This window comes from Dermochelys coriacea, chromosome 19 (assembly GCF_009764565.3).
Source record: "Dermochelys coriacea isolate rDerCor1 chromosome 19, rDerCor1.pri.v4, whole genome shotgun sequence".
Taxonomy (NCBI): Eukaryota; Metazoa; Chordata; order Testudines; family Dermochelyidae; genus Dermochelys; species Dermochelys coriacea.
In genome coordinates, this window is record NC_050086.2 from 14,454,964 (window position 1) to 14,474,020 (window position 19,057).

Below are 19,057 nucleotides of genomic sequence, written 5' to 3' on the forward strand. Positions count from 1 at the left end.
ACTGCAGAACATAAACTGCATCCTCAGCTGTTGCAAACCCTCATAGCTTCATTGAAGTCATTGGAATGATGCAGAAGATCTAGCTACTTTTCTACCATCTTCCCTGGCTCTGGGGAACATAACATACATGCCTACAGAGGTGATATTGCCCCATCTTTTGTTCCTGCCATACTCATATGCTGTGTACAGTAGATTATCTGATATCTCTTTCTGGTGCCTTACCTTTATCACCGGTTCCCTGACTGTCTCAATTTGTGTTCTCCAGTGCCTGGGACAGTCTGCACCAGGAATGTTAGGTTTCATGCAGATAGGTTTTGCAGCATTTGATATTCATTTGATCAAGTGTCCTTATTCTTTGTTGGCACCTGGGTCATTTGAATTAAAGTGTAATATAAACTCTCAAGCTGATTGCATTGGTCCTTTAGCCACTAGATTTTTCTGAGGCAATGAAACAGGCCCAACAGATACCCTCTTCTTGCACCAGGCACTTGGTCATTTCATATTTAACATCAGCATTTTTTTTTGTAAGCAGAGTAATTCTAATGAGGTGCGATGTCATCACTCACCTACGGCCCTTCCTTTTTCAGGGAAAAAAAGAGAGAGAAAATTTCAACCAGCTGTATTTGTGACTAGAAATATAATGGCTCTGTCATAACCATAGGGGTAGCCTAAATTCCTTGTTACCTGTAAGGGGTTAAGAAGTTCAAGTAACCTGGCTGGCACCTGACCAAAGGAACCAATGGGGACAAAAGATACATTCAAATCTGGGGGCCGGGGAGGGGAGGAAGAGGTTTTGTTTTGGATTCTTTGTTTCTGTGGCTGTTCGCCCTTGAGACTAAGAGGGACCGGACCCCAATCCATATTCTCCAAATCTTTCTAAACAAGTCTCTCATGTTTCAAACTTGTCAGTAACAGCCAGGCAAGGGGCATTAGTTTATCTTTGTTTTCTCAACTTTTGAATTTTCTCTTTGCTAGAGGGAGGTTTATCCCTGTTTTGTTGTAACTTTGAAACTAAGGCTAGAGGGAGTTCCTCTGTGCTCTTTGAATTTTCTGCTACCCTGTAAGGTTAACTACCAGCCTAAGTTTACAGAAGTGATTCTTTTACCTTTTTCTCTTTAAATAAAATCCTTTCTTTTTAAGAACCTGGCTGATTTGTCCATTGTTCTAAGACCCAGGGGTTTGGGTCTGTAGTCCCTTTGTAACCAATTGGTGAGGATATATGCTCAAGCCTTCCCCTGGAAAGGGGGTGTAGGCTTGGGGGAATATTTTGGGGGAATAGGACTCCAAGTGGTCCTTTCCCAGATTGTTTGTTAAATCACTTGGTGGTGGCAGCGATCCCAAGGCAAGAAAGGAATCTGTGTCTTGGAGAAGTTTTAACCTAAGCTGGTAAAAATAAGCTTAGGGGGTCTTTCATGCGGGTCCCCACATCTGTACCCCAGAGTTCAAAGTGGGGACGGAACCCTGATAGGCTTGATGTCTAGTTGGCAGCTGGTATCAAGCAGAGTGCCCATGAGGTCAGTCCTGGGGCTGGTTTTGTTCAATATCTTTATTAATGATCTGGATGATGGGATGGATTGCACCCTCAGCAATTTCTCAGATGACACTAAGCTGGGGGGAGAGGAGATACATTGGAGGGTAGGGATAGGGCTCAAAGTTGCTTAGACAAATTGGAGGAGTAGGCCAAAAGAAATCTGATGAGGTTCAACAAGGACAAGTGCAGAGTCCTGCACTTAGGATGGAAGAATCCCATGCACCGCTACAGGCTGGGGATTGACTGGCTAAGCAGCAGTTCTGCAGAAAAGGACCTGGGGATTACAGTGGATGAGAAGCTGGATATGAGTCAGTAGCGTGCCCTTGTTGCCAAGAAGGCTAACTGCATTTTGGGCTGCATTAGTAGGAGCATTGCCAGAAGATTGAGGGAAGTGATTATTCCCCTCATTTTAGCAACAGAGCTAAGTCTTATCACACATCTGCCCACTTTTATTCAAATGATGCTTCTTCTGATCTGACAGCTCCGGCTCAGCTCTCAGTTTCATCTAGAACAGTTTACAAACTTGGAACCTAATCCTGTAAACCCTTAATCATTTGATCAATCCCATTGAAGACAATGGGACTATTTGATTATCTATTGACCACTTTTGTGGTAAGATTTTCAGGAGTCTGTTCTGTTCCTATAAAGGAAGTTGAATCTCCCACTGAAGTGCAATGTTTAGGTACAATATCATAATGCAGTTTAGGATACAGTTCTACATAAAATTTGTCTTGTAATAAGTCATACATATGCTGAAATGGCTCCTCACCCAACTCTCACATTCCATATAAACAGACTGAAAAACTACATATTTTGGGGGAAAGTGAGCAGTCAAGCATCTTGATGTTTGTATATACAAACACCCATTTCATCGCTGTACTGGAAAACATAGCTGAACTTAATTTTCTATGGAATTTGAAGTTTTACATCCCCAATTGTTTTCTGTGTTAATCAGTGTGAACCTGAAAAAATGACATGCCTTCTAAGAGAAAAGAATCAGTCCACACTTACTGAAAAATAATTCCTTCCAACTGGTGTTCAGAAGAGTGCTACGGACACATAGCAGAGGGTGGAGAGGATACCCTCCCACATTATGACCAGCAATAATAATAATAATTAATAAATAAAATCTCAAAGAAGCAGAAGTTCACAGATTTGCAAACCTAAAAACCTGTTTCAGAGTAGCAGCCGTGTTAGTCTGTATTCGCAAAAAGAAAAGGAGTACTTGTGGCACCTTAGCGACTAATAAATTTATTAGAGCATAAGCTTTCGTCTGAAGAAGTGAGCTGTAGCTCACGAAAGTTTATGCTCTAATAAATTTGTTAGTCTCTAAGGTGCCACAAGTACTCCTTCTCTTTTTGCTAAAAACCTGTGTTATGCTTTAAACCACCTCAGCACATACTAGGTTTATGAACATTAAAAAGTTAACTGCAAAGGAACACTGAAGCCATTAACCTGAATGTGTGCCAGCCAGGATGCCCTCACTGACTAAAGGTGCAGTCACATCTGAACAGCTAAAAAATAACATTGCCCTTTTAGGCTAAATGGAGTCACGTCACTGGCTCCATCTCTGTTGTTGCATAACAGATAAAACTCCAGTGGGGCCTGGTGCTGGCACATAGGGTCTCAGGTACATGGTGTGATTTTTCAGAATCTCTTTTGGGAATAGTCATGTACATGAAATAGCTGGTACTTATGATTATGGTATTTCTATGCATGTATCATCTTGAAATCTGAAGTTATGAATATTAGCTATGTTTACTACGTTTGCTCCTGTGGTAATGCCCACAAGATATTTAGCCAGCATATGAAGGGACAAGTCAAGTTGAATGGCCCATTAAGGAACACTTAGCTCACAATGGACCCTGGAAAATGCCTGTATACACTTAAAGGACTTTTTGTGAATGTTCTAACTAGACTATGGGTAGGGGTCATGGATGTGTAACTTGCCCATGTGTCTTTCACCATCTTTCACAGTGAGAACAGATTTCCCTTTACTGGGCACTTGGCAGAAGCTAAAAGGCCCTGGCCTGGAAACATATTGATTTTGCCTCTTTTCTGTTCCAGCCGTGGACTATGAACATATCCGGGAACATTTTAACCAAGGGACTGAGGACTTTAAGGTAATCTGGAGCCTTCATATTTCCTTGATCCTTTGCAGATGGACTTATGAGTTGGATATGGTACAGAGACTGTTCTAGCCTCATTGATTGCTGATTTCTCCCTTGCAATGGACAAAGATCAGATGTCTGTGACTTTCTCACATGAGTCAGCAGCCTTTAATACCTGTGGTATAAGCAACATAGCCCTGGCTTGCATGGTTTTGTTCTTTCCTCTCCAAATGTCAAAGCCTGTTCCCACTGAACTCAATAGCAAAACTCTTTTTGATCTCAATGGGAATAGGATTTGGCCCTAAGCGATCAGAGAATGTGATTTTGATCAATTGCTTATTTGTCCAGAGACAGTTCTCATGCATGTTCTGCCAGGCTGATTTTGATTGCCCCCTTGTATGTCATGCTGAGGAAAATAATAAAACAATTTGGGCTATAGTTCTATCAAGGTGCACATGGCACACACAGTTCTATGTCTCTTTTCCATCAAACCCAGAAGGTGCACCATCTTTGCTTTCCTAGTGCCTGGTGGAGAGCAACACTTAGAATCATAGAATCATAGAATCATAGAATATCAGGGTTGGAAGGGACCCCAGAAGGTCATCTAGTCCAACCCCCTGCTCAAAGCAGGACCAAGTCCCAGTTAAATCATCCTAGCAAGGGCTTTGTCAAGCCTGACCTTAAAAACCTCTAAGGAAGGAGATTCTACCACCTCCCTAGGTAACGCATTCCAGTGTTTCACCACCCTCTTAGTGAAAAAGTTTTTCCTAATATCCAATCTAAACCTCCCACATTGCAACTTGAGACCATTACTCCTCGTTCTGTCATCTGCTACCATTGAGAACAGTCTAGAGCCATCCTCTTTGAAACCCCCTTTCAGGTAGTTGAAAGCAGCTATCAAATCCCCCCTCATTCTTCTCTTCTGCAGACTAAACAATCCCAGCTCCCTCAGCCTCTCCTCGTAAGTCATGTGCTCTAGACCCCTAATCATTTTTGTTGCCCTTCGCTGTACTCTTTCCAATTTATCCACATCCTTCTTGTAGTGTGGGGCCCAAAACTGGACACAGTACTCCAGATGAGGCCTCACCAGTGTCGAATAGAGGGGAACGATCACGTCCCTCGATCTGCTCGCTATGCCCCTACTTATACATCCCAAAATGCCATTGGCCTTCTTGGCAACAAGGGCACACTGCTGACTCATATCCAGCTTCTCGTCCACTGTCACCCCTAGGTCCTTTTCCGCAGAACTGCTGCCGAGCCATTCGGTCCCTAGTCTGTAGCGGTGCATTGGATTCTTCCATCCTAAGTGCAGGACCCTGCACTTATCCTTATTGAACCTCATTAGATTTCTTTTGGCCCAATCTTCCAATTTGTCTAGGTCCTTCTGTATCCTATCCCTCCCCTCCAGCGTATCTACCACTCCTCCCAGTTTAGTATCATCCGCAAATTTGCTGAGAGTGCAATCCACACCATCCTCCAGATCATTTATGAAGATATTGAACAAAACGGGCCCCAGGACCAACCCCTGGGGCACTCCACTTGACTTAGATAAAGGCAAGCTGGCAGAAGCTTAATTTGGACACAAGGGAAGCACTGATAGTGTGTTAAGGGGAAGTGGGGTGATTGTTCTTCCTATCCTTCTTCCATTTAAGAAGTTATCAATTTGGGGGGCTGCTGGATCCCCAATGACACCTGGAAGTACAGGTTGCAGGGCCCCAAAGAATCATTTTAGACAGGTAAGGGGGATGTTGGAGGGGATGGGGAGAGTGTGGGGGCCGCAGTCTGGGGGCAGGGCAGGGAGGAGTCACATGAAGGGTCACGTGCCCTCCCTTGTGTCCCTCCCATGAGTGCTGTACCAGCAAGAAATGATTTCTACTTACACTACTGGTCTTGGCAATGCTTTTTAGGGATGAGTTTCATTCTGGTCTGTGACAGAACCAAACATATTTTCACTTGTTGTTGTTTATTCTGGGTGAGATTTTCAGAGGATTCTGAGGGAGTTAGCCACCCTAACAACCATTGACTTGGGGCACCTAACTCCCTTAGTCTCCTTTGAAAATCATGGCCCACTTGTGTTGCCAGAGTGCCTAGAGGCCCAGTGCCATTGTGTTGGGCACTGTGGGCAACATTTTCAAAAGGACCTAAATGACTTAAGAGCTGAAATCCCATTTATTAAAACTCACTTAGCCTCCTAAGGCCCAGATCCCCAAAGGTATTTGGGCACCTAACACATTGATTTCAGCAGAAGTTAGGCATCTAAATACCTTTAAGGATCTAGGCCTAACAGCCTAACTCTCTTTTGAAAATGAGACCAAGCCACTTAGGAGCTTTTGAAAATTTTACCCTGTACATACTTCACAGAGGAGAACTTCACTCCATGGTTATTGTATTTCTGCCTAATTCTGATTGCCATCATATATGAGATCTTGTGGATTGTGCTGTCACAAATCTCCATGAAGGTGCCTTCCTTATGAGGAGATTACACAATACAGAGTTCCTTGCTTCCAGACTAGGAGCAAACTCTCTGTGCACCATGTCAAGCTTGTTTGAGATGTACTTTAGTGCTGAAGAACTGCTTCCCTCATTCTGCTTAATGATCCCGTGATGGGGTGTTCACCCTACACAAGGCCTAGAAAGGTTACAATGGCTAAGTGAGCCAATTAACTGCCCAGACTGCATCTGGAGAAGGAGACAGGGAGCTAATTAAAAGAGGCTCATCTGGGCAGGAACAGCTGTGGCCTATATAAACTAGGAAGCTGATCATCGAATAGGATGCAGGGAAGGAGCCTATAGTTGCTCCCTGGGAGGAGAGAGTGTGGCTTGGTATGCCCAGAGAAGGGGGAGAGCCAGAGAGGTAGGCAAAGCTTAGAGGAAAAGCAGCGAGTTATGGGATAGATCAAACCTTGGCTGCTAGAGGGCCCCTGAGCCTGGGTCCCCCTACCGGCTGCTGATGAAGGAGCACTGGTGGGGCAGTGAGCAGGAAGACTGCCTGACCCCATTTGCCAAGAGGAACTGTGATACCACATGTCTGGTGACCTGGCTGGAGTCCTGAAGAGTAGGCTGCAGTTCCTGGAGTCAGAGGGGTCTGCAGGATGAGAGGATGGCGGGACAGATGCTGCCAGCAAGGCACGATGCCTGGCCAGTGCTAATCCCCAGGATGGCCAACAGGAGGTGCCACTAGAGGCGAGTGCACCCTGTGACAGGTCCCTATGGTGTCTGGGGAGATTCTTGCATTATGGCGATTCTGTCAATCTTGCCAATCTGCTTTTGATTAGCTGTGAGCTGTAACGAGGTCAGCACACGCCTCTTGTGAGTGCCCCCTTTTCTCTGGATGATAGTGCCTGCAAACACAGTTCTTTTCATGGGGGTGGGGGACACCTCTGGTGGATGGCCCCCTTTCTCTCGGTTAGGTGTGATCCTGCTTTTCTTTTTTGGTGTTACATCAGGGTGGTGCCTGTCTCTGTCAAGCTGTGGTACTCTTGGCTGGTCTTTGGCAGCACACACGCTGTCCCCCATTCAAGGGTATACAGGCAGTTCTTTCTTGGCGCTGATATGGAGCCATAGCTCCAACGCTTCTTCCCTGAGGTCCTGCCTTCTTCAGCCACCCAGCTGAGGCCTGTCTTGGAACTCTCAGCTGGTCTGGCCAGGTCCTGGGCTCAGTCCCCTGGGCTCAGCCTGCCCGCCCTGACCTTTTCATGGTTCTGCTGCTACTCTAACCAGCTGTTCAAGCACCCAATCTTTGGCATCCTTAGATGCCTAACATGTAACTAGATTAAAATTAGTGCTCTTGTGCTTTATGACACATGAGGCAACCCAATGGTTCCATCTCCCTCTGCCTCATGACACATTTCTTGCTCTGTTATCATCTGTTTCATGGCAGTGACATCTTTCTCAATGTGTGTGTGTGTGTGTGTGTGTGTGTGATTCGTTGACCTTCTCTTTTCTACCTTCTACCAAGTGGTAGCCAGTCAAGGGCTCATCTAAAAACCTGGGGTTTTTTACATCTGTGCAACATGCCCATACCACAGCAGCCTTCTTTCTTGACTCATTGTCTCTGCAGGCTGTGAGCCCATCCTTTGCAGTTATTTCTACAGTGAAACTAACACCTGCAGCTGGCCTGTGCCAGCTGACACAGGCTTGTGGGGCTCAGGGTAAGGGGTTGTTTAATTGCGGTGTAGACGTTCAGGCTTGAGCTCTGGCATCTCCCCTCCTGCGCAGGGTCCCAAAACCCAGGCTCCAGCCCAAGCCTGAATGTCTGCAATTAAACCACACTGTAGTCCAAGCCCAAGTCCCCTGATTTGGGCAAGATGTGGGGACTTAATTGCCATGTAGATATATCCTGGAACACATCAGCATTGGGCCCTTTATCCCACCACCAGACACCATGTGTTCTCTGCAAGCATCTCTCACAGAATGCATTGTTGCCTGTGATGGCCTTCTGGCATTTTCAGATCGGCACCATCCCACTGTGTGCCTAACTCCTAGTTGGTCACCTAGGCACTTTTGAAAATGCCAGTAGGCTCCATCTGCATTTTGGCACCTAAATACCTTGGGAAAACCTAGCCCTACATTATGTCTCTTTTTTTTGTGAAGTAGTTTAATCCTCCCTGAGGTGCTCCAGCCTGTGAATGGGAGGGATGAGGCTAGGGCCAGTTACTGTACTCTACAATGTGTAGTTTCAGCCCCTATCCTTATGGGGACCTGATCTCATTCAGGACATTCTTCCACACTGTCCCCGATGCCTACAGCCTCTTCCCTCTCCCACTTGCTGTTGTCGATATCTTCGTGCTACCATGGTGCTGACCATAGTTCCTGGGCTCAGGAGGGAGTTTCCAGCTGTCAGGTGCAGAGTGGATGAACACATGCTGTTCTATTCTAATCTATTTTGGCTCTTATCGCCCCCTCATCCCACCTTCCAACATCACTAAACATCTGTTCCGTGTTTTGTTCTCTCCCATCCACTCTCCAGGGGGAGAACTGTGTGTGCAGTGCCATGTTTTGATAGGGCTTTGTTTTTTTGTTTTTGTGTTGCATTTTTAATATGCATGTGCTGCTCGGTGTTTACACTGAAGTGACCTTGCACTTAAAGTAGAAGGTGGTGAAGGTTTGTGCTGGTCCTTGGTTCCTGGTGGAGTTTTCTCCACTGTCTCTGATCAATCCCAAGAAACGGCATGATCAAGGGCTGTAACAATCTAGCCCTAACTGATTAAACCGCAAGTGAGGTGGTATTATTATCCCCATTAAACAGAGAAACTGAGGCCCAGAGAGGGGAAGTGACTTGTCCAGGGTTGGGATTAGAACCCAGAACTCCTGATTTCGACTCTTAAACTTTCATCACTAGATAACCCTGCCTCTTTGGCCATTGGACCACACATTAGCAAATGACCTGAATTGTGAAGTTTGGATCAGGATTCCCCATTCAGATCAGGAGTTCTCATTTGATTCATTATACCAATTGGCTCTAGCAATCCAACCATCTCCGAAGTATGGAGTGGGAGTGGAGATTCTGATCCAATTTCCGATTTGGATCCATATGTCTTTCCACATTGCTACATTTCAGAATTTTCTATTTTGCAGGCGTTTCCTTTTTAAAATCTTTGTTTGTTTTCCTACTTAAACAAATATAGGCTGAGCATTATTTTCCCAGAGGGGTTATGAAATACTCTATATAATATGAATTGTCATGTACAATAGCCCGTGCCATATGCACTTGAAATTCTTTTGCACCCTCCTGGGTATAATTACTAGGCAGAAGGAACAAAGGTTCCTTGAAACCATGAAACGACTTGCAGACCATCTGTCTCCTAGTGCAAACGAAAGCAATTTTATTACTGTCTTGGTCCAGATAAACACAGAGCAAACCAGACATCAGCCAACAAAGTCTCTGATCATCTGTGAGATGAAGCCAGGAGTGACACTATATCTCTGTACCAATCCCCCAAGAGCCAGCAAGGAAGTTAGTAATGGAAAGTCTGGCACAGCAAGAGGTATATTGCACATACCGTCAACCTGGCTCCAATCTTCTACCCCGCTTTTGTTTATGAGTAACATTGATTTGCAAATGCTGCCCACTTGCCTCAACAGGTGGGAAAATTGATGGGACTGACAGCGGTCGGGACAGCCCCTGGCTATATTTACGTGAGTAGCTATAGTGCTGTAGCTGTGCCACTGTAATGCTGTAGTGTCGATGCTTCTTACATTGATGGAAGGGTTTTTTCCATCAATGCAGGATATCCACCTCTCTGAGGCAGTAACTAGGGCAACAGAAAATGTTTCCATTGATTGTGCTGCCTCTACAGTGGAAGTTAAGTCGACCTAACTGTGGTGCTGAGGGCACAACGTTTTGCACAGTCCTGAGCAATGTAGCTAGGTTGACCTATGTTTTGGGGTAGACCCGACGCCAGTTGAGCAGGGTAGAAGAACACATGTGGTGGGCCCTGCTCCTTCAGAGTCTCAAGACACTCATTTGGCTAGCTTGGGAAGGAAGTGAGCTAATTGGTCCCTCGCCCACCCCTTTCATTAATTGAAACCCTAGTCCAAGTCACACGGAGGCTCTTTCTGCTCCATTCCAGTAACAGCAGGATTTGCCTTTGAGCTGGATTCATCTCTGGTTCCCAGATCCAGGATGCCAGGACAAAGAGGAATTGAGGTGGCCTCTGCAGGAGAAGCAGGGCCTGGAGAGTAGGTAGGAGCTCTGAGACCCCCTTCCTGTGTGTGTGTGAGGGGGAGGTGCATTCTAGTGGAGGGGTCTGTGTCCTGCTGCCAGAGTTGTATCCATGTTCTCTGGAACCGGCTGAGGAGGAGGCAAGGGACGTATGAGGTGCCTGCTGCTGCTGATGATGATGATTGAGCAGGGGGCATTATGATGATGATGGAGTAGATGCCCACTACCAGAACTATTTGGCTGGATCCCAGAAAGATGCAGGGTCTGCTTTCTTCCCTCCTCCCTCATTGGCTTATGGTGGAGTGCTGGGCAAGCACATAGTGAAGGAGTCATGATAGGGAATAGCCTTCCCCCAGGGGTATTGTTAGATGGTTCTTCGGGAGATCAATATTGGAAGATTAAGTAAGAAGTGAATTTTAATGTTTGGCAAGTAAAGGGAGACTGTTCCGGGCATAAGAGGGGATGATCTAAAGTTGTGTGTGGTGAAGGAAATAACAGAATAAGGTGAGGGGAAGGGGGGGGGGTGCACAGTTAATCAGGGTGGGTGTGGGGAATATATGCCAACATCTGAGCAATCTATAAATACAGACATAGAGATGGCCCCAAGCCACATCCCCAGGTCCAAGCCCCTCCTGAGCATTCAGGGTGATTGAAACAAGAGCTTGTTGGAACTTTGCCATTTTATCAATGCTGAAATGTTGTGCAGAGACACTTTACTTTTGATGAAAAGGTTTTCTGGTTCTAGACAGGAGCAAGTGAGACTATAGCCAGGTGATGTTGGAGGTGGCAGACACAGGACGAAATTCCTATTTTACCACTTGACTTTGGATGAAAAACTCTGCTTTGAATCAGGAAAAGCAGTGACTTGCACACAGGTTTCCTACAGCCCAGCCTGAAATATACCACCACCACCCTGAAATATACATTAAAACCTACCCCTCTTGCCATGATATGCCGCTGTCCTCTTCCAGTCGGCTCCAGTCAAAACCTGCGCTCAGAACTAGGTCTGAACTTTGCAAATGGTTCATCTTTATGGAACAAACCAAAGCCTCACGTTCAAACATACCCAGACTTTGGGGCGCTCAAAATCTGGGGTTCTCAGACACTTTAGCAATGACCTATAGACACGGGGCTATGTATAATAAAGACAGAAGAGAGAATGTGAAGGGCAGTGGGAAGACCAGAGGAAGGTACAATTTATATTCATGTAAAAAATGTCCTGACCTTGTCATGATCCTTGTCTCATCTCCTTCGCTTACCTTCAGCAATGCTGTCATTGATAAGACTTCTTTCCTGGATGTTCCAGTTAGTCTTTTAATTTGCTTGGTGTCAGCAGTAAATTTTAGCTCTTCAAGTCTCTCAAAATATCTGATCCTGTCAATCCGAAGTGCTGCTGAGGTTTGTTGAACTAGGTGTCCTTTAATGCGAGTGTGATTTCTAACCTTCTTCAGTAATACTCTGCCTTCCCTTTACTTTTTTTCCTTAATCCCTTCACTCATTTAAAACTTGTGACCTTTTCTCTCTCCCTGTCAACTTATTCCCTTTACCCTCTTTTGGCGTGCTTCTCACAAGCAGGTCAGATCCTCTCCAGGCTCTTTATTTCCATTCTGGGAAGTAGCAATTGTGGCCACAGGGTCTAGAGGGGCTGTTTAGAATATTGTCCATCATAACAGAGGAGGGCCGAACTCGCTTGGATCAAGTGAGAGCCATCCCCAATTATTGATATTTTTGTGGCTACGGCACTGGCCTAGTCCTTAAGAGATGTGGGTTTTATTCCTGTTGCTACCACATACCTTGGATGTGTGACTATGCCCAACAACCACTGACATTCAACTAACTCCCTGTGCTCCTTTGATAACCCCTTCATTACAGCCATATGAAGGCACCTGCATTGTTATAATGATTGCTAAGTACCCATTTTCTTCAGTAGGTGTCAATGGATGCTCAGCACTTTTGACAACTAGGCAAGTTCCTAAATATGGACCTTAATTTTTGTGTGCCAGCTGTAAAATAGGGTCACTAACTCTTCCCTAACTCATAGGGGTGTTGAGGCACTCCATCCCTATGGGGAAAGCTGCCATACATGCCGATAGATGGAATGAGAGGTGGGGATGGGTGAACCCTATGGAATCCAAGGCCTTGTAAAGGTCTTATCCAGGCTTTTGCATTTCACAAAATGATTCTGAGTTTTGAGTCTTTTCTTCCGCTGTCATTTAAGGTCATTGCTTTTTACCAAAGTCCATCCAATTCTTTTTAATAATGTTTCCTTAGCTAAGAAACCAGTCTCTCATATTGTGGTAGGAATAAAAAAATCCCTCAGCAGCTAGCCTGGCCTGAATGGCTAACCCATATTTGCTATGCTGTAATGCAGTGATCCTCAAACTTTTTTATTGGTGAGTCCTTTCACACAGCAAGCCTCTGAGTACAACCCCCACACCCATACATTAAAAACACTCTCTTATATATTTAACACCATTATAAATGCTGGAGGCAAAGCAGGGTTTGGGGTGGAGGCTGACAGCTCACAACCTCTCAGGTAATAACCTCATAACACCCTGAGAGGTCCCCACCCCCAGTTTGAGAACCCCTGCTATAACGGAATGGGCTAGTACATATGTTTGCTGCTAAGCTCTGCTGGATGAAATCAGAACAGCACAACTGTGTTTCATAAGCCCTACATATCGGTTTGCACACAGCACTGTTGATTGTTTTCCTTCCCCAAGTGTCAGTGGCCTGGGCTTTTGAAGAAGGAAGTTCTATCCCTGCAGTCACTGTGAAGTTCTGAGTAGCCACAGTGGCCATCAGGTATTTGCAATTATATGTCCATTTTTCTACCACAGCTGAGCGTGAAAGAAAATGATGGGATTTATTCATCTAATGTTTCAGGCAGAGCTAGATAGCTAGAAGATGTCTTTAAGGCCGTCCCCTACATGACTTGCCTATGGCTACAAGTGGAGATGATGCACAATTGGGGCCAGAACCCAACTCTGTGAGCATGGATGAATGAGGGAAGCTCCCCTTTAGTTGCAAACCTGCGGCTAGGTTAGTGACTTACCAGGGAGGGTGCCATTTTTGCAGCTGAAGGACAAGCATTCCAGTCCCAGCTCCTTACAGGTCTGCCTGTGATTTATATAATAATTGTTCTCTATTGTCTGCACCACATAGATTCATTACCCCAGGAGACCAGACTCCCAGTCTTCAGCTCTCCTGTACAGACCACATATCCATTATTTTGTACACAGCTCCATGACCCAGGCTGAGTTCATAGCAAAGACGTGGCAGGGAATCAGAACACATTTGGATGGAGCTGTCTCTGGCTGACAATTCAAAATTAAGTTGAGCAATTTTGGTTTCTTTAATATCTTCTTGCTAGTTTGTTTCTCTCTCTCTCTCCTAAAAGTACCCAAATCCAATAGTTTAGAATGTAGATTAAATGAGAGAGATTTACATTATAGAAGTCACAGAGATCAATCAATCTCTCTCCGTTGTGATTTGTGATCCCTTTATAGATTTATCTGCCTGACAAAGACTGTGGGGTTAACTACATATTTTTACAAGATTACATCCATCTTTCAGTGAAACGGTCTCAACAGTCCTGTCGCTCACAGCACAAATCATTCGTTGTGGCTTCTTTGTCATTTTTTCCTTGATGTATAAAGAGTCGTGATAGCCACTGTGGACTTGCCTATTTAGTAGGCTGCCCATGAATCTAGTCAATGACAACATCTAGTGAATTTTGCTGACAATTTTTTCCCCTTGTTTGCTTTAGATCAGCACAGTGGTGACAGTGTAGAAAGATACCCCAGTGAAACACATTTACAGGTTGTATTGAAAAATCTGTTTCTCAAAGCTTAGTTTTGTGTGGGGGGGTCTGTGTGTGTTATCTCATGCCCAAACTTTAATCTAGGAGGTAGTTTATATAATAATTATTTACTAATTGAGGAGGGATGGTCTTATGGCTAAGGCATTAGATGGGAGATTCAGTAGATCTGGGTTTTATTCCTGCCACAAAATCTGTGAGACATTTGGCTGATCACTTAGAGCCAGATTTTTAATGGGATTTAAGTCAAAATCAAAATGAAACCTTTCTATTGATCCCAATTGATTCTTTTTCCCCCTGTTTTTTTTTTGATGGGCTACAAAGTGGTGAGGCATTTTGCTTCCACAGAAGGGTTAGAGCTCTATTGCTGATGGAGTCCACAACAGGTGATACTCACCTTGCTGCAGAGTGCCATCACTTAAGCCCATCACTTAAGCCCATGACCTTGATCCTGCATCACTTTAAGGACATGAGTAGCTCCACTGACGTCAATAGCATCATCCCCATTTTGAAGAGGATGAAAGGAATGCATATGGAGGTGAAGTGACCTACCCAAAGTCAAAGTGCATGAGTGGCAAAGCCAGGAATTAGACCCAAGTTTTCTGACTCCCATCCCGGTGCTTTACCCACTCCGCTGCCACTCCTAGTATTACATGAATGAACTCAGGTAACCTTACTGGAAAGCCTGTCCTGATAATATCCCTTGCCCAATCTCTCAGACTCTGAGATTTCAGGGACTCATCAGAACTTCTGGATGCTAATCCAACCCAAATCTCAATTCACAATTGATTTTATGTGCCTCTGATACCATCACACTTTCAGAATTTGTCCATCCCTATCAAAGGGAGGCATCTGCTTGTAAAAGAACTTGGCTAGCAAAATGATTTATTCATTCTAGGCAAGTAAGAGTAGAATCTTACAAGTTTTAGGCAGCTGATGGCCACAGTGTCTTGTATGGTGTGATTTTGGAGGGCCTCTGTGTATTAGTCAAAGAAAGAAAACTAAGCAAAACAGGACACACACACACCCCCACACACACCCACACGCACACACCCTCTTTTACAGAGGGCAAAAGAAGAAATGTCAATTTCAAATGCTTCTCCCCCACCCACCCAACCCTGCCCTGCTCTAGCACTTTACTGTCCAGTTCATTGGTAGATACTTTTGGACTGAGCAAATTCAGAATGACAGCCACAGCAGAATCACTTGTGAATGATTGGAGGATTTTTGTCAGGTTGTATAAATGAATCAGCCAGAATGATGTTTCAGGGCAAACAGAATCTTCTGAAGAACAAAATAACCCTTCTGGGCCAGAATTTCACCTTAAACTCAACCATGTGATTGGAAATGGCATGGATGGTGACGGGCTTTGTGAGATGTTAAATGGAAACTCACAGAAGGCTTAAAAAAAAAAAGACCCAGTGAGGTCACCATTGTGACAGTAGAAAATAAGAAGTAGTACGTGGCATTGGGCATAGCTCACCCCGTGTGTAATTCACCTTGCTGTTGAGAGCTGAAGTGGAACATGGTCCTCTTGCTGGTGCTTGGCACAGGGTGGATTTCACCCAGACTCCTTTATCGACAGTCTTAACTGAAAGGCCAAGCACCAGAAAGAACTAGGAATTAATTTACTGTGTCATCACTTCACAGAGAGAGAGCCCCTCCAGAGCAGAAGTGAGGCCCATGGGGTGGAGGGGAATCTGACATGTCCCTTACTGATGGTGTTTGTTCTCTGAGAGTGTGGGTCTAGTGGATAGGTAATTGGCCTGGGAATCAGGAGACCTGGGTGCTACTTGTTGCTTTGCTGTTTCCCTTAGGCAAGTCACTTCAGCCCAGATCCAAAAAGGGATTTAGGCACTTAAATCCCAGATGTAGGCGCCACTGCAATCCACACAATGCCCACTCACTGGCTGCCTAAACTGCCTAGGCACCAACATTTTTGCTGTGAATGTCCCTTAGGCGTCTTAGTTTCTGCCTCCGGGCATGCACCCAGCCACCCTGGCAGACACATGGATGTCTGTGTCTCACACCAAAGCCTAGTGCAATCATAGATTCATAGATACTAAAGTCAGAAGGGACCATTCTGATCATCTAGTCCGACCTCCTGGACAACGCAGGCCACCGAATCTCACCCAATCCTCAGACCAGATGAAGATAAGCATTCCATAAGAACAACCATACTGGGTCGGACCAAAGGTTCATCTAGTCCAGTATCGTGTCTTCCAACAGTGGCCAATACCAGGTGCCCCTGAGGGAATTAAAAGAAAAGGTAATCATCAAGATCCATTCCCCTGTCACCCATTCCCAGCTTCTGGCAAACAGAGGCTAGAGACACTGTTCCTGCTCATCCTGACTAATAGCCCTGTTATAGTCGTGACCTTCACAACATCCTCTGGCAAGGAGTTCCACAGGTTGACTGTGAGTTGTGTGAAGAAATACTTCCTTTTATATGTTTTAAACCTGCTGCCTATTAATTTCAATTGGTGACCCCTAGATCTTGTGTTATGGGAAGGAGTAAATAACATTTCCTTATTTACTTTCGCCACACAGGTCATGATTTTATAGATCTCTATCATATCCCCCCCCTTATCCTCCCTTAGTTGTCTCTTTTCCAGGCTTAAAAGTCCCAGTCTTATTAATCTCTCCTCCATATGGCAGCTGTTCTATACCCCTCATCATTTTTGTTGCCTGTTTCTGTACCTTTTCCAATTCCAATATATCTTTTTTGAGATGGGGCAACCAGACCTGCATGCAGTTTTTAAGATGTGGGCGTACCATGGATTTATAGAGAAGCAATATATTTTCTGCCTTATTATCTATCCCTTTCCTAATGATTCCCCCATCTTTCTTTCCAGCTGGACCCACTGCAATGCCTAAGTCCCTTTGTGGGTCTGGGCCTTCTCCTCTTTCTGCTTCCATTTCCAGTGTGGAAAATGCTTATTGCCTTTCTGTGCAGCGTACATTGAAATCTACTGATGAAATTCACCTCTGTGCAGAGGACCAGCACAGAACTAGGCTATGCTCCACCTAAGCCTTCCGAACTGGTCTGAAATACTGCACAGGCCTTTCACTGTCCCTCTGCACAGAAGTGAGTTTTACTATCTATGAATTAAAGTGTATTATTAATTCTCCAGGACTGTCAATCTGGCCCTTTCCACAAGCATCCAGTTCAATAAAGGGAAAAGTATCATTCCAAAATATATTATTGCTGAGCACTCTGAAGAATGCTCTAGTGTCAATCTGAAGAATACACGTGGGCCTCCACTTTCCTTGTCGTGCTTGACAGCAGGCAGATTAGATGGTCGGCATCTTAATATCTCCCTAAGACTTGTTTAAACAGTTCTAAAATTACCTGTAGCTCTTGTAAAGAAAGGGACATAGTTCTTCTATTCCACTGGGGTAAACAAGCACTTGAAAAGACAGGAGACAGCAGAGTTACACGTTCCCCTACGATTCAGCCTGCATTAGCTACAGTTAGCATGTGATTTTTATTTTGCTTCTGCTGCACCAACACCGTGTTTCATTGTTTTGCCTTGGCGCTTTTCATCAAGGGAGCACATACCTTCAGAGGTTTCAGAGTAGCAGCCGTGTTAGTCTGTATTCGCAAAAAGAAAAGGAGTACTTGTGGCACCTTAGAGACTAACAAATTTATTAGAGCATAAGCTTTCGTGAGCTACAGCTCACTTCATCGGATGCATTTGGTGGAAAAAACAGAGGAGAGATTTATATACACACACACAGAGAACATGAAATAATGGGTTTATCATACACACTTGTAAGGAGAGTGATCACTTAAGATAAGCCATCACCAACAGCAGGGGGGGGGAAGGAGGAAAACCTTTCATGGTGACAAGCAGGTAGGCTAATTCCAGCAGTTAACAAGAATATCAGAGGAACAGTGGGGGGTGGGGTGGGAGGGAGAAATACCATGGGGAAATAGTTTTACTTTGTGTAATAGTTTTCTTTGTTCTTTTCTTTTTCTTTGTTGTTTATCATGCATTCCTACAACTACAATACCCACCTGCTGAAGTGAAGAAACAGATTGACAGAGCCAGAAGAGTACCCAGAAGTCACCTACTACAGGACAGGCCCAACAAAGAAAACAACAGAACGCCACTAGCCATCACCTTCAGCCCCCAACTAAAACCTCTCCAACGCATCATCAAGGATCTACAACCTATCCTGAAGGACGAGCCATCGCTCTCTCAGATCTTGGGAGACAGACCAGTCCTTGCTTACAGACAGCACCCCAATCTGAAGCAAATACTCACCAGCAACCACACACCACACAACAGAACCACTAACCCAGGAACCTATCCTTGCAACAAAGCCCGTTGCCAACTCTGTCCACATATCTATTCAGGGGATACCATCATAGGGCCTAATCACATCAGCCACACTATCAGAGGCTCGTTCACCTGCGCATCTACCAATGTGATATATGCCATCATGTGCCAGCAATGCCCCTCTGCCATGTACATTGGCCAAACTGGACAGTCTCTACGTAAAAGAATGAATGGACACAAATCAGACGTCAAGAATTATAACATTCAAAACCAGTTGGAGAACACTTCAATCTCTCTGGTCACTCGATCACAGACCTAAGAGTGGCTATACTTCACAAAAAAGCTTCAAAAACAGACTCCAACGAGAGACTGCTGAATTGGAATTAATTTGCAAACTGGATACAATTAACTTAGGCTTGAATAGAGACTGGGAATGGATGAGTCATTACACAAAGTAAAACTATTTCCCCATGAAGAAAAGGAGTACTTGTGGCACCTTAGAGACTAACAAATTTATTAGATCATAAGCTTTCGTGAGCTACAGCTCACTTCATCGGATGCATTTGGTGGAAAAAACAGAGGAGAGATTTATAAATCTCTGTTTTTTCCACCAAATGCATCCGATGAAGTGAGCTGTAGCTCACG

At 44.7% G+C, this 19,057-nt stretch overlaps 1 long non-coding RNA gene across 1 annotated transcript; it reads left to right on the forward strand.

Moving 5' to 3' along the window:
* The first annotated feature begins 219 nt into the window (after positions 1 to 219).
* LOC122458245 lies at positions 220 to 8,053 on the forward strand. Its single transcript, XR_006278169.1, has 3 exons — positions 220 to 357; positions 1,289 to 1,290; positions 8,043 to 8,053. It is a non-coding gene; the product is annotated as an uncharacterized LOC122458245 (long non-coding RNA).
* The last annotated feature ends 11,004 nt before the right edge of the window (positions 8,054 to 19,057 follow it).